We start from the raw sequence: 13,028 nt of genomic DNA, 5'->3' as shown, positions 1-13,028 counted from the left end.
TCAGTAATGGTGTGAAATGGGTTTATTTGTTACATGTGAATGCTATTAATTTATTGCTGGGCTGTTTTGTGTGGGGGGGGAATAATTTTTTTCATTAAATTTGTATACTATTAATTTTATTTAATTTTATATTCAGGCCTATTTGCAGGGAGGGAGGCCTACTTATTAAATGTGGGTGCTATTGATTTAATGCCAGGGTTGTTTTAGATTTTCACGAACATTCCAGGATCTACACAACTGAGTTTAAGACACCAGCAGCCACAGGTGATGAAAGTGACAAGAACAGGTAGGAGAGAGCAGGACAGTCTGCCAGCTGTCCTGAATCTGGTGGGGCAGTCCCAAATTTGGGTGGCTGTCTCGCTTAGTCAGGATTTGGTATAACTTCAAGGACAGTTGGGAGGTATGTCCCGCTTTACACTGTACTACTGGTGAAGGCAGAGCTGTGTGCACCTAACAGTAGTGCACACAGTATTGTCTGTGTATTTGTCTAAAATTATAGCCATAGTACACTTTAGGGGCCCCCCTGTCTAAAGTGCCCCGGGCCCCCCAGAGCCTTAATCCAGCTCTGATCTCCATCATTAAATGTTTATTAAACTTGTTTATTAAATGTTTTACATCTTCTAGTATACTTCAATAAATATCAAGATATGAAGCACAGAGATTAAGAAGAGTAAGAATTACATCCATTATTCAAAACAGGAGGAGATAGTCTGCCCAGCTGGTTAATATTAAAAAATATCGACATTTCTGGAGTCAAATCTTCAAAAGCTGGCACTGAGTGCAAGTAAGAGATGGACAGCAACTATGTACTAGGTGTTAGGAGCCACGGCGGCCACGGGCACCGGCGTGACTCATCTCTGACTCCGCCTGGCGTCCCGCCTGTCTCCTTGACGACCCGGACATCACTTCCTCTAGTTGGTCCGACCATTGCCAAGGCAACGGCCGGACGCCGAAATAACAGCGCTTGCGCCCCGGCTATACGGAGCAGCCAGGCGCTCCTCTGCAAGCCTGCGGGCTGATTAATTTGCCCACTATTAGTTAGTCCACTCCTAAGTGTGTTTAACAGGGCAAGCCCTGATTGGCCAGCATTAGTATTTAAGGCAGGGAGGGGTTAGCCTCACTGCCGGTTATAGCACTTACTGACCCAGTTTGCTGACCTGCTCCTGTCTGTCTGTTGGATCCTGTCCTGTGGATACTCTGCCTGTTGGATTTTCTGTTCTGACCTTCTGCCTGGACTTTGGACTCTGCCTGTTTGCCTGTGACCCTGACCCTTTGGCCTGTACCTTGGAGTCCGCTACTTTGCCTGTGACCCTGACCCTTGGCGTGTTTACTGACCACTCTGCCTGCTTGTGACCCTTGACCTCAGCTACCGTCTGTCTATCCGCTAACTTCTATTCAGCCTCCTGTCCTGCCGCTACGGACCTGTATTACCAACTCACACTATGCCTGGAGTTTAAGTCCTGGGACATCTGAGTACCAGTGAGCATATAAAGCTCTAAGGGAAAGGTGGCTGCTATAGGTGAAGAGCGCCGCCATCTGGTTCTGTGAGTTGGTGATCAGACCGTCAGCATAACACTAGATAGATAACATTTAATTGTCCACTCCCTTCTCTCTATCGTTCCATATGGTGCCTGAAGTACTGGCCCTGGATTATAATGCTGACCTGAATTGACAATAAGGGCCTGATTCTTATTCAGGCGTAAGTCCATATGTGTAGCGTATTTTCTGTGAAAATTCTCTATGCGCGCTCAGAAATGGGCCTTACATCAATAAACACAACTGCATGCAATGTCTGACCGCAAATGACACTTACTCCTGCCTCTGACTTGACTATGGTGGAACGGGGGGAGGGAGAGGCTAACGTAGGCCATGTATACTGAGTTGGTGCCAGGTTCAAGTCATGGGATCCTTGTAAGTACACCTGGTGTCAGCCGAGTCACTTGTACCAGCTACCTGGCAGGTGTAAGTGCCGACTAATAGTGATGACTAACACAGCTTAGTCTTTGTTTTAAAGGCTACACGTGTGCTTGCATAGACTATATGAAGGTATTGTATGTACAATACGCATTAAAAACATCTTTATGTAAAAAAAAATTAAAAAATATAAAAAAACATCTTTGGAACCCATATATTTATTAATGATTATGCAGTTATCAGTTGTTCATTTGTTTTATAGTGTCATTTTTGTATGCTTTCTGATGAGATCTTATATTGCATATGAGCTTGTGCATATATTGCATGTCTGTTCTTTCTGTTTACCTAGTACATGTACTGATTAACCAGAGAGTACTTACACTCAGATTAAGATGGAAATGTATCTTGAGATCCGCTTGGAGTTGAATACGGTGCAAACTACACACAACTTTCGTGCTCTTTTTTAACACACAACTTACGTGGCGGTTGCGTTTGAACTTGTATCCAGCCCAAAGTGTTGCCTGGCATTCTTTATGTTTTCTCTTTACCAATCGGCTACTAAACTACTCCATTGTATGGATACCATGACTTACACTGTAGAGACAATTAGTAGATCATTGGTGGCAAGCAAATAAAGGATAAATCAGGGGACAGCTGTTATTTCCTTCATGACAACATTGTCCAATCATGTCACCAGTACAATCCAGAGACATGACTTCAACCACATAATTAGACAGAGGAGCAGGAAGAGGACAGTCAGGATAATTTCACTTACTAATTCTAGAAGTCTTGACTCACAGGTCAGTCACTACTGGAAAGTGACTACTTCCAAGTGCACTGTTTAATATATATTTTTCTTTCCATCTTTTGGTATTAGTGTTCCTTTAAAAATACTTAGATTGTAGCCTCATTCTTCCATATGGTATGTCCACTTATTTAGTGACCTGGTGTAATTAGCAAGGATGTGCTATAAGTCATCCAATCAATTTTAGCAGTCAAATAAAAGCTTATATCTAATTAGTCGCTGAGGACTTCAGCAAATGTTCGAGAAGCACTGATTTATTGTATAATCTTTAGTGACTTCTAGACTTCAGTTATCGGTCTATTCACACATATGGAAATAATACAAATTTTTTAATACTTTCCACGTACACATGCAAAGGAGGTACAAGTGCTATTGACTGATTGATTTAATCCAGTGATTAGGGATATCATCATCATCATCATTTATTTATATAGCGCCAACATATTCCGTAGCGCTTTACAACTGGGGACAAACATAGTAAACTAATAAACAAACTGGGTAAAACTGATATGAAAAAGATTTTCAGAAAAATATGAGAGCATGTAGTAAGAAATTTTAGAATGAAGAACTGTTCTGATAATGTAGCGGTATTAATATGTTCGTCATATCAAGATACTTTTTAGACTTGGTTTCACAGGGAAAATGTAATAAGTAGATTGATTTATAATTAGGAGAAGGAAAACATGCCTGCCTTCATTGGCAAATTGGTATGTATTAGGCCACATCCTCAATCTGTCCAAACCACTCCCTGATTCACAGTATGCACGTCCATTTTGGGCAGTGTCACAAGCCTTTTGGGGGTGGGTCTGTCCCAGAAAAATTGGGAATGAGTGGAAATAAGATGATGAGATAAAGATCTTCATGAGGATGAATGGAATAAAATCAAGGGGATGAATGTAACTCTAAATCAAGAGGACAAGTGAGTACAAGGTAAGGTGTCCACTCTGCAAACTGAGGGGGTATGAACTAGAAATTTGATCTGGAGCTTCAACCAACCTTGCTTAATGGCATAACACATACTTGTCAACTCTCCCTGAATGTCAGGGAGACTCCCTGAAATAGGGGTGATCTCCCTCACTCCCTGAAGAGTCTGGCATTCTCCCTGATGCTGAGCCAGTACAAGACGTGGTTGGCTTCGCCATCTGTGGCATGATAACAGTTCAGAAATTGTGCCCTATGTCCATGCATTGATGCCTATGGAGTTGGCCATTTTCATGGAGACCAAGATTTAATCAAAGACTGACAGGTAAGACAACATGACTTCAGTAATGAAGATAGAAATGTAAAAGACACTTCAGTCTCTAGAGATTCATTAGCTGCTTTTCTTTAACACATAGTTGCCTACTCTCCCGGAATTTCTGGGAGACGTCCCGGGAGAGCAGGGCAACCTCCCGGTTCACGCCCCAAGTGGTGGGGGGCAGGGCTTAATCTCGTAAATATTGCATCATCTTAGCCTCGCTTCCTGCTGTAATTGCCAAAATTTGTGACAATCGTTTAGGGCGGTGCCAAAATGATGCAATTCATCATGTCCCGTCCCCACACTCCCACCTCCCACGGGATCTCTCTGAAATCAACGAGTAAAAGTTGGCAAGTATGGTGTGAGGATACCACCCTTAGCTGGGATGGAAGTTACCCTCTGTGGGATTCAACTCACTCGGGTAGACCAGGATATATCCAAAATAAGACTTTATTACGACAGCACAACACCACAAGACGTTCACAAGTTACAGGGTAAATGGTAGCACGTATCCTCCAGCAGCCTCCTGCAGTCAGCACTCCAAAGTCATAATCTCTGTCCCTTTCAGGGTCTTATCCTCCCGCAATATTACCACTACCGTTTAGCAAAACAGTTATGGTGTCTCCTAGCCTGGGTTACTAGCTCACACCAACCCTGTCCTGGTAGGGTTCCCTCCAGCGGCACCACAGTGCCTGGCCCAGAGTCCTTTTCACTGATGTCTTCTACACCAGGATCCTCCAAACTAGCATCGCTCCCCTGGCATTCTCCTCCCCTATATTCTTTTCTCTGTACCCAGGAAGTAGGGTCAAATGTCTCAAAACTCCCCTTTACAGAAGGGGCCTCCCAGTCAACAATCTAGACATACTGTCCCTGTTACCTTGATTAGACAATAGAATGGCTTGACTCAATTAGCTGTTTTGGCTGGATACACTACACATGGGGTTACAATAGTACATCAAGGAATGACACTGCACGCTTACATGGAACAATAAGACTTTGGACACATTATATCAGCAGGGTTACACAATATAAGTCTGTGATACCTTTTGATACAATTACATTTATATTGACACATATTGATACATTTCCCCATGCTATTTCAACCAATATATTACTGTGGAGGCACATTACATATGAGTAGAAGTTCTAACCTCATTAACTCTCAGGTTATCTGTTGACCTAGCTAATTAACATGGGCTGCCAGCTAGTTAACTCAGACATTGTTCTGATTACAAACCTCATCTCAGCTGCACCCCATACAATACACATTTGAGACAAATGGTAATTACATTAGCTAGCACAAGCAAAATGACTGCTGTTGTTCTGATATTTTCACACAGTATGGCAATATTGTTTATATTTATACTACATACAATATTACAGGTAATAGTATGGGCAAAATGTATCCAATAACATGAAATAATAATACACATAATACACCAATGCTCTGGTGTATATACTTAGACTGGGCCAAGGATTAAAAAGTACAATAAACCGTGAGAAACGGGTGATGATTACATAGTTCTCAGTCCAGTAGCACCCCGTTTCCTCACATATGGCATAACAAAGAACTGAATTGCGAAGTGGTCAGAGGTTATAGCTGTAATGTCATCTGAGGTTATTATAGTCTAGTTACATCAAGTAAAGTGTCCTCTGTGAGTGACAGGTGTCAATCTTCATGGATGCAGAGTCCGTTTTGCTGCATGATCAGATACTACAATAGCTGTTAGACAATATTTTCAGTGTAGCTTAAAATGAAGAATCAAATGACAGCAGCAGTGGCCACAGTTGTTCTGAATACATATTAATTTACACCGGAAAATGTAAATATTTTGCTTGCCTACATATTTTGTGGCAATTTTTCAAAGCTGCCTCTAAGAGATGCAAATGCAAATTTGATCTTAATTTCTAATTAATCACTTAAAATTCTGAATGAGTTCTGCCTTAAGCAAACTGAGATTTGTAACCTGTTAAAGGAAGAAGAAGAACATGCTGACTTGTCAAATACGACTCAGAGCATTTATTTAATTTACAAGTGTTGCATATTAGCCGAAATAAGCAGGAAAAAGTATAGAGCAATTTTCTTTGTGATGTTTAAAGTGTACGTACAATCTGGGTGTAAAAGTCTATGTCTAGCAAGTCTTCCTTTACTTGTTTGTTGAAATGTGCTGAGAAGTTTTGTATAATTCAGCCAGTACGAAAAGCTCAATCATACCCTTAACCTTTGTGGCTACATAGCATAGGGATATTTGCCCCATGTGACACCCTCTGTACTGCTCGTGCCTCTGTGCCCTCTCTATTCTGGTCCCCCCTCCCCCTCACTATCATTAAATGGGTTACTTGTATATGACCTGGCCATTGAACCACCAGCTCTTGACATTCTGTCCTACCCCTTCCGTATAGATGACACCAGTGCAGTACTCACATACGGAATGCAGGAAGAAGCACAATGATTGTGTCAGACACTGACCAATCACTGCGTGCTTCCTCCTGCAATCAGTGTATGAGGGACAAAAGTATGCTTAATGGGTAGTGGGACATAATGTCAGTGAGGTTAGAAAAGTATGCTGGTCTTGCTGACTTTCAGTCACTGGCTTGCTTCTTATAAACAGATGCAGGAGGAAGCTCATGGTGATTGACGCTATTACCGTTTGCTTCCCTTTGCATTTGATATATGAGGGGCACTCTGGTGATAAACGATAGAGGGAATCCAGGAAGCCAGTAAGGGAAAACAAACCACCGTTTATCACCTCACTAGCCCACACTGTTACGGTTCTATTCAAAACTAATTCCTTAATTACAGCCATGGAGCCAGACACGTGATATAAATGTTTAAACTGTTTATTGCAGAAAAAGCATAGTCCATGGAAAGCAAATAAACAGAAACCAGTTTAGGCTGATGAAACGATGGACTTCCAGATATTGCCAAACAACAGGTAAACAATAATGAAACACAGCAAATAACTTAACTGAAGCCAGTTTGCAGTAATAGCCAGAAACATACAGGTAATCCAGGAACAAAGAAACATAAGCAGGCATAGGAACTTCAATGACCAGAAAAGGCTTCTGGAATAGGCAGGCATATACTAGGACACAGTCAGGTGTGGATGATTAGCTAGCTGTGCTAGTTAACCCCTGATAGTAGGAAAGGCCGAACAGCAGCACCTCTGGAGGATCACAGGTACTGCAGGGTAATATGCACACAGTGATGCAAGGCAGATCCTAACACACACTAACACTTCGAAAACTTTCTGGGCTTATTTGCTACATATTGTGGTAGTGCTTCTGTTGTGCCAGAGCTGTAAGTAGACATTTTAGTGCCCTGGGCAAAACTGAACACTGGTCCCCCCCCCCCCCCACTTCCCCACAATGTACCTTTATGGGAGTAGATGCTGCCTCTCAGCAGTTAAGCATCACCGGTGTCTTATGCTCCGTTGCAGCATAGACAGATCCTGGAATATTGGGGGCCTGTTTGGAAAGGAGATTGATATTACTCACCTCCTGGAAAGTTGAACAGTGACTGAAGAATCTAGGTCTCCCTCCCCACAACCGGACAGGCATTGAATCAGTATCGTTTTCTGTTTAAAAACAGGTCTCCTTCCACCCAGCTGGCTCCAGAATGTAATTAATAGCATTTACAGTTAATGTCTATTTCCCTCCATATAGCCCCGACATCAAATTAGCAGCGCCCAAGTTTTAATAAATAAGCCTCCCCAGTCCCGACATTAAATTAATAACATTCCTATTTCATAAACCCCACGCATCAGCCCATACATTAAATTAGTAGCATTCCCACCTAATTAATAAACATACTTCACCCCTTTCCAGCCCCCACCATTAAATTAATAGTATCCCCATTTAATAGACCAAACTACTCATTAAATTAAAAGCTTCCATATTTAACAAACAGACTCTCACCAGCCCCGACATAAAATTATTAACATTTCCATTTAATACAAATGCCTATTTCTCCCACCAGGCCCACAATCAAATTATGGCTTACAAATTTCCACATATTTAATAGTAATTATTATTATATAGTATATTTATTATATAATTAATATTTTACAAATTTTTTACAATACTTATGTTTTCATAGTAAGCATCATATATTTATGTACTCCAAACCCCTGCATCTCCCCCTATTCTCTCCAGACCCCCCCCCCCCCTACCTCCAGACACCCTCCTCACCAGACCCCTCACTCCTCTCCAGACTCACCCCAGTCTCTCCAGCCCCCTCTTCTCACCAGCCCCTGCAGTATTTTACTTACCTCAGCTTCTCTTCTTCTTTCTGTCATTGGTTTCCTGCGTCCTTCTTTCTTCTGTGCCGGCTTCTCTTCGCCTGTGTTCTGACAAAGTTCTGACGTCATTATTTGTACGTCAGGACACTGCAGGAACAGGAAGCCGGCACCCTCCTCCTGGCGCTACTGTCTTCTTTGCTGCCACCATAGGACTAGACTGCCACTTCATTGGTGGGGATGGAATATGTAACGGGCAGGCGGGTGTTGCGCCCCCACTAGGCCTTGGAACCTGGGGGCGATTACACTGACCGCACCGCCCTTGTTGCGGCTCTGCGTTGTGCCATCAACCACTTATGTGATGTGCCCTTGGTGTTTGCATCACATGCAGTGTAGATGAGAGAATCTACATTTGGGGTAAGAGGATAGGAAATGGTAAAATCTGTACTTAAGCGGTGAGAGGATCTGAGGTGATAGAATATGTACATCAAAAAAGGAAAGCTTGAAGTTTGTTTACAGAACAGGTGCACTAAGATTCCTTTGATATATTGAGATCAAACTTGTTTTATGAACATCAATATTGATTAAAATATAACTTTTTTATTAGATTCTATTAAAATATTAAATAAAAATAGCGAAATATATGAGTGCTCGTGATTAAACAAAATTGTGAGAAAATAAAATCACTGGATGCATTGTTGGTAAACTCCTAAATAGCCTTAATTGGATGTGTACTAGATGGAGCTAGAAGCTATAATGCATTATTGGAAAATAAAATAAAATTACCCTTCCCTGAATAAATCCTTAGGTATAATCTTGGAAATAGGAAGGTAACATATAGCTTAATTCCTCCACCAATTCCTGTGATATACTCTTAGACGATATAGTAGAGACTGTCTTACATCTCCCCACTGTACAAGAGTCTTGCTATTACCAATGATAAGGTTTGTCCTCTATTTAGGTTGGTATGAGGTAATGCCCACTATCTAGCTCCACTGTTGGTATAAGTAGCTTGTAGCTCTCCTATTCTAGCTAATCTACTGCATGCATAAATGGGAGGTGCATTGCTATCTACCTATAATTGCTCCATACTGACTTTGGGTTTAAGGAACCATATCTAGACCATCCTATTGTATGAAGCTGAGTTAAGCCTGCATCCAGCGAACCGCCGACACGCGTTTCGCTATGCTTTTTCAAGGACTAACTGATCGGGTGTTTTGACAGGTCTTTTATACTCTTGAGGACACACACCCCGAATGACGTGAATATGTTCCGTCAATCAGAGATTGCATGGGTGTATTTGATTGACATAATTCTGTACCAACTGTGGGTATACACATGTTGGATCCCACCCACTGAGGTGTTTCTATTGTTCAAATTACGATCTCTTTATTATTGAGTATGCATCCATAAGGGTTCCTTCATCCCTTATTGTTCAGCCAAATACATACTGATATTTGCAATCTTTCAGTTGTTATTGTGAATAACAAGTTGTTATTGTGAACATATTTTTTTTAATGTGTTGTTCAAAAGTACATTTTAAAGACAAGTTTTAGTAATTCCACCCTTTGAATAATCTATCAGTAAAATTCCAGAGTTTTGTTTTGCAAATTGATATTTGACCACTGCAAAATCCCGTTCATACAAATTCTGAAACATGGTAAATATAGTTTTTTTTTAAATAAACTTTTTGGAAAGTAAAACACTGCACGAAGAGCTTCATTTTCAAATTTATTATAAAATCTTCTCTCTCCTCATAATCCATTGGGAATTCATCTTTCTTTATAATACAATTGCATCATACCACATAGCTTTTCTATTTTGTTCCAATTGTATTACAAGACGACATTAAATTGACATTTTATAATTGTGTGTGTAATGTTTCACTTAAATCTAATACCTTGGTATGAAAGAGGGACCCCTTACCATGATACAGTGAGCATTGAGGGTCAAATTTTTTTCTTTACCCCGAGACCCACATTTCAGCACCGGACTGGTAGTGTCTAGTAAGGGGGACCACTCATTGTTTTGCACTTGTTATGACTCTGCCTACATTTTATATGTGGCAGCAGTACCTCAAATCCACCAGAGGTGCTGCTGTTCTGCTCCTGAACTTTACACCATGCCTATAGGAGTTAATCTCTTTACCTGATTAGAATTGCATCTGTCTCACAGCTTCAAATACCTGCTTCAATCTGTGCTCTGTGCAGTTCATCGTTAATCCAGGACTGCTGCTTGATCTCCCGTTGTGACCTCGGCCTGATTACTGGATTATGCTTACTCGCTTGTGACCCTGAACTCTGCCTGGATACTGGATACGGCTTGAACTCTTGTTGCCCAGACCTCTGCCTGGTCACTGGACTCAGCAACTCTGTTTGCTTCGCTGAACAGACTCGTCATCCTGGCAATAGGGTAACTCTATACTTGTTCCTGCATTTTAACTATATCTGTCATTGCTTGGAACCTGTTGCTCTGTGGAGTTTCCTGCCATTCATCACACCTATTCATATTTGTGTATTGGAGTTATACCTGTTTATGCTACTACCTGAAAATCTGCATATTCCATGAACTGAATCCTTGTTCATATATTTTGCCTGAATAAAGACATTTGGTTTTTATACTTCTGTTGCCGCTTCCTGAGTTCGCTAGGAATCATAACAGCACCTTCATGCGCTGACCAGGCTGAGACTTGTTCCACTATAACATGGGGACTTTCTGTTGCTGGTCTCCCTGTTAGAGAGAACTGTCCCAGTCTGTCTAGCCTAGGTCTGGTTTACACTCTAGAAGAAAACCCCATGATCACTCTACCCCTCGTTTAGTGGAAGCAGCCCAGGCTTTATAGAACAGGGGCTGGTTATGGATTTTAGGCGGATGGGCACACTGCTCAGTTTTCTATTTTTTCTATTTTTTAAAGTCTATAGCGATACCCTCCTCTCTCCCCCTCCCTATTCCCCCGTTTGGACTCCACAACTAACCATTGAAGACTCGCAGAACACATATGTGGCTTTTGCCTGTGGATCAATGGGAAGCTGTTGTGTTGGTGTATTACAAAATATTGTTTTAGATTCTCCCTATCCCACCCTTATATATTTTTCTGTACCGCTCCCCCTCTGAATTTACATTTTGGACAAACCCTTATTGAAAATGTATTTTGAAAAATCAGTAGTGATACCATTAACATAGCTTGGCCTGGGAAAGAATACTTAGGCGAGCTGTTTGGATGGAATCTGTAATTTTTTCTTTATTGCAATTTATAATTAATTTTCCCAGTTTGTGTACTTTTGGAACTATAAGTCTTGTAGGCAGCCTCCGCCAACCTCTCTGCACTTCTCTTGCCTCCGCCAGCCTCTCTGCCCTTCCCTTGCCTCCGCCAGCCTCTCTGCCCTTCCCTTGCCTCCGCCAGCCTCTCTGCCCTTCTTTTGCCTGCGCCAGCTTCTCTGCAATTCTCTTGCCTCCGCCAGCCTCTCTGCCCTTCCCTTGCCAGCCTCTCTGCCCTTCCCTTGCCTGCGCTTGCCTCTCTGCCCTTTCCTTGCCTCTACCTGCCTCTCTGCCCTTCTCTTGCCTCCGCCAGCCTCTCTGCCCTTCCATTGCCTCCGCCAGCCTCTCTGCCCTTCCCTTGCCTCCGCCAGCCTCTCTGCCCTTCTTTTGCCTGCGCCAGCTTCTCTGCAATTCTCTTGCCTCCGCCAGCCTCTCTGCCCTTCCCTTGCCAGCCTCTCTGCCCTTCCCTTGCCTGCGCTTGCCTCTCTGCCCTTACCTTGCCTCTACCTGCCTCTCTGCCCTTCCCATGCCCACGCCAGCTTCTCTCTTCCCTTGATATGATATAACTAACGCTAAGCTAAATTGGTAATTGGTCCATTGGTAGTAATATATTTCTATTATGTTTCCCCCCTGTCATTTCTTTCTGGATCCACCCCTGTATATATACATACTCCTGTAAAAAAAAAATATCTATAAATGGCTAGTTCTGATCATCGCTTCAGTATTCATTAGGAACACTGTTTATTATAAACAATAATGTCCCCTCTCCTGTACCCTCTCATTAAAATTATTATTCTAATATGAATATTACAAGTTACCTTAAATTTAAGGAACTCAAGCTTTGATCTTGTGCCTTTATGTGGACATGGATCCTCAGTGACTTTTAATTCCCATAACTTAGCACATATTTATATATATTATATGTGAATGTTACTAGAGTTCTTTTATAATACATTAGTACTAATCTTATTTTATGCCATGCCCTCAGTTGTAAGATCTGCTAAGACAGTTCATAAGCTCATGTCTCTATTCCCAGATCTCCTCAATTACATTTTGTAGGTTCTTTATGACTTAGTCAATGTGGCGAAAGAGATTAGGAAAGTAGGTATTTCATTTTATTGCCAGGGCTTAGTATATATTTTATTCTAAATCGTGCCCAGGTTCCCATGGCAACGTCCATGCTTACAAACTCTGCATTCTGATAGAAGTAGTTTATGTAAAAGAATTCAATCACTGTATTACCTTTTCACTGAATTAGTGATCAGTTACCAGGCAAAGTTTAATTCTGCCAAAACATAATGTAGCCTCACGTCGTGAACGTGCAGCTTGCTGTATGGATGAAGGGTAAAGATTAAATACAGTATGGAAATCGCTATGCGTTACTAAAGCTGGAGCAGGCTAGCAGGATTTAGTAAGTGCCAATGCAAAAATATATACAAACAAACAGGGGGTGCATGAAAGCTTAATATGTATCTGTTAAAACATGCATGAACAGAGTGATGTTCTGCCAATTGCTAAGGTGGTTACCAAATCCGGCATTATGCAAATTAATATTACGCTCTTCCAAAGAGGAATG

General features: G+C 41.6%; 1 long non-coding RNA gene across 1 annotated transcript in view; it reads left to right on the top strand.

The window, feature by feature from the left end:
* The window catches only part of LOC142139481 (uncharacterized), a 928,167-nt gene that overhangs the window by 134,752 nt on the left and 780,387 nt on the right, over positions 1-13,028 (top strand). The gene's annotated exons all lie outside the window — the stretch shown is intronic.

This window comes from Mixophyes fleayi, chromosome 2 (genome assembly GCF_038048845.1).
Source record: "Mixophyes fleayi isolate aMixFle1 chromosome 2, aMixFle1.hap1, whole genome shotgun sequence".
NCBI classification, from domain to species: domain Eukaryota; kingdom Metazoa; phylum Chordata; class Amphibia; order Anura; family Limnodynastidae; genus Mixophyes; species Mixophyes fleayi.
Note: the sequence above shows the minus strand (reverse complement) of the source record. Positions and strands in the feature narration are given on the sequence as shown.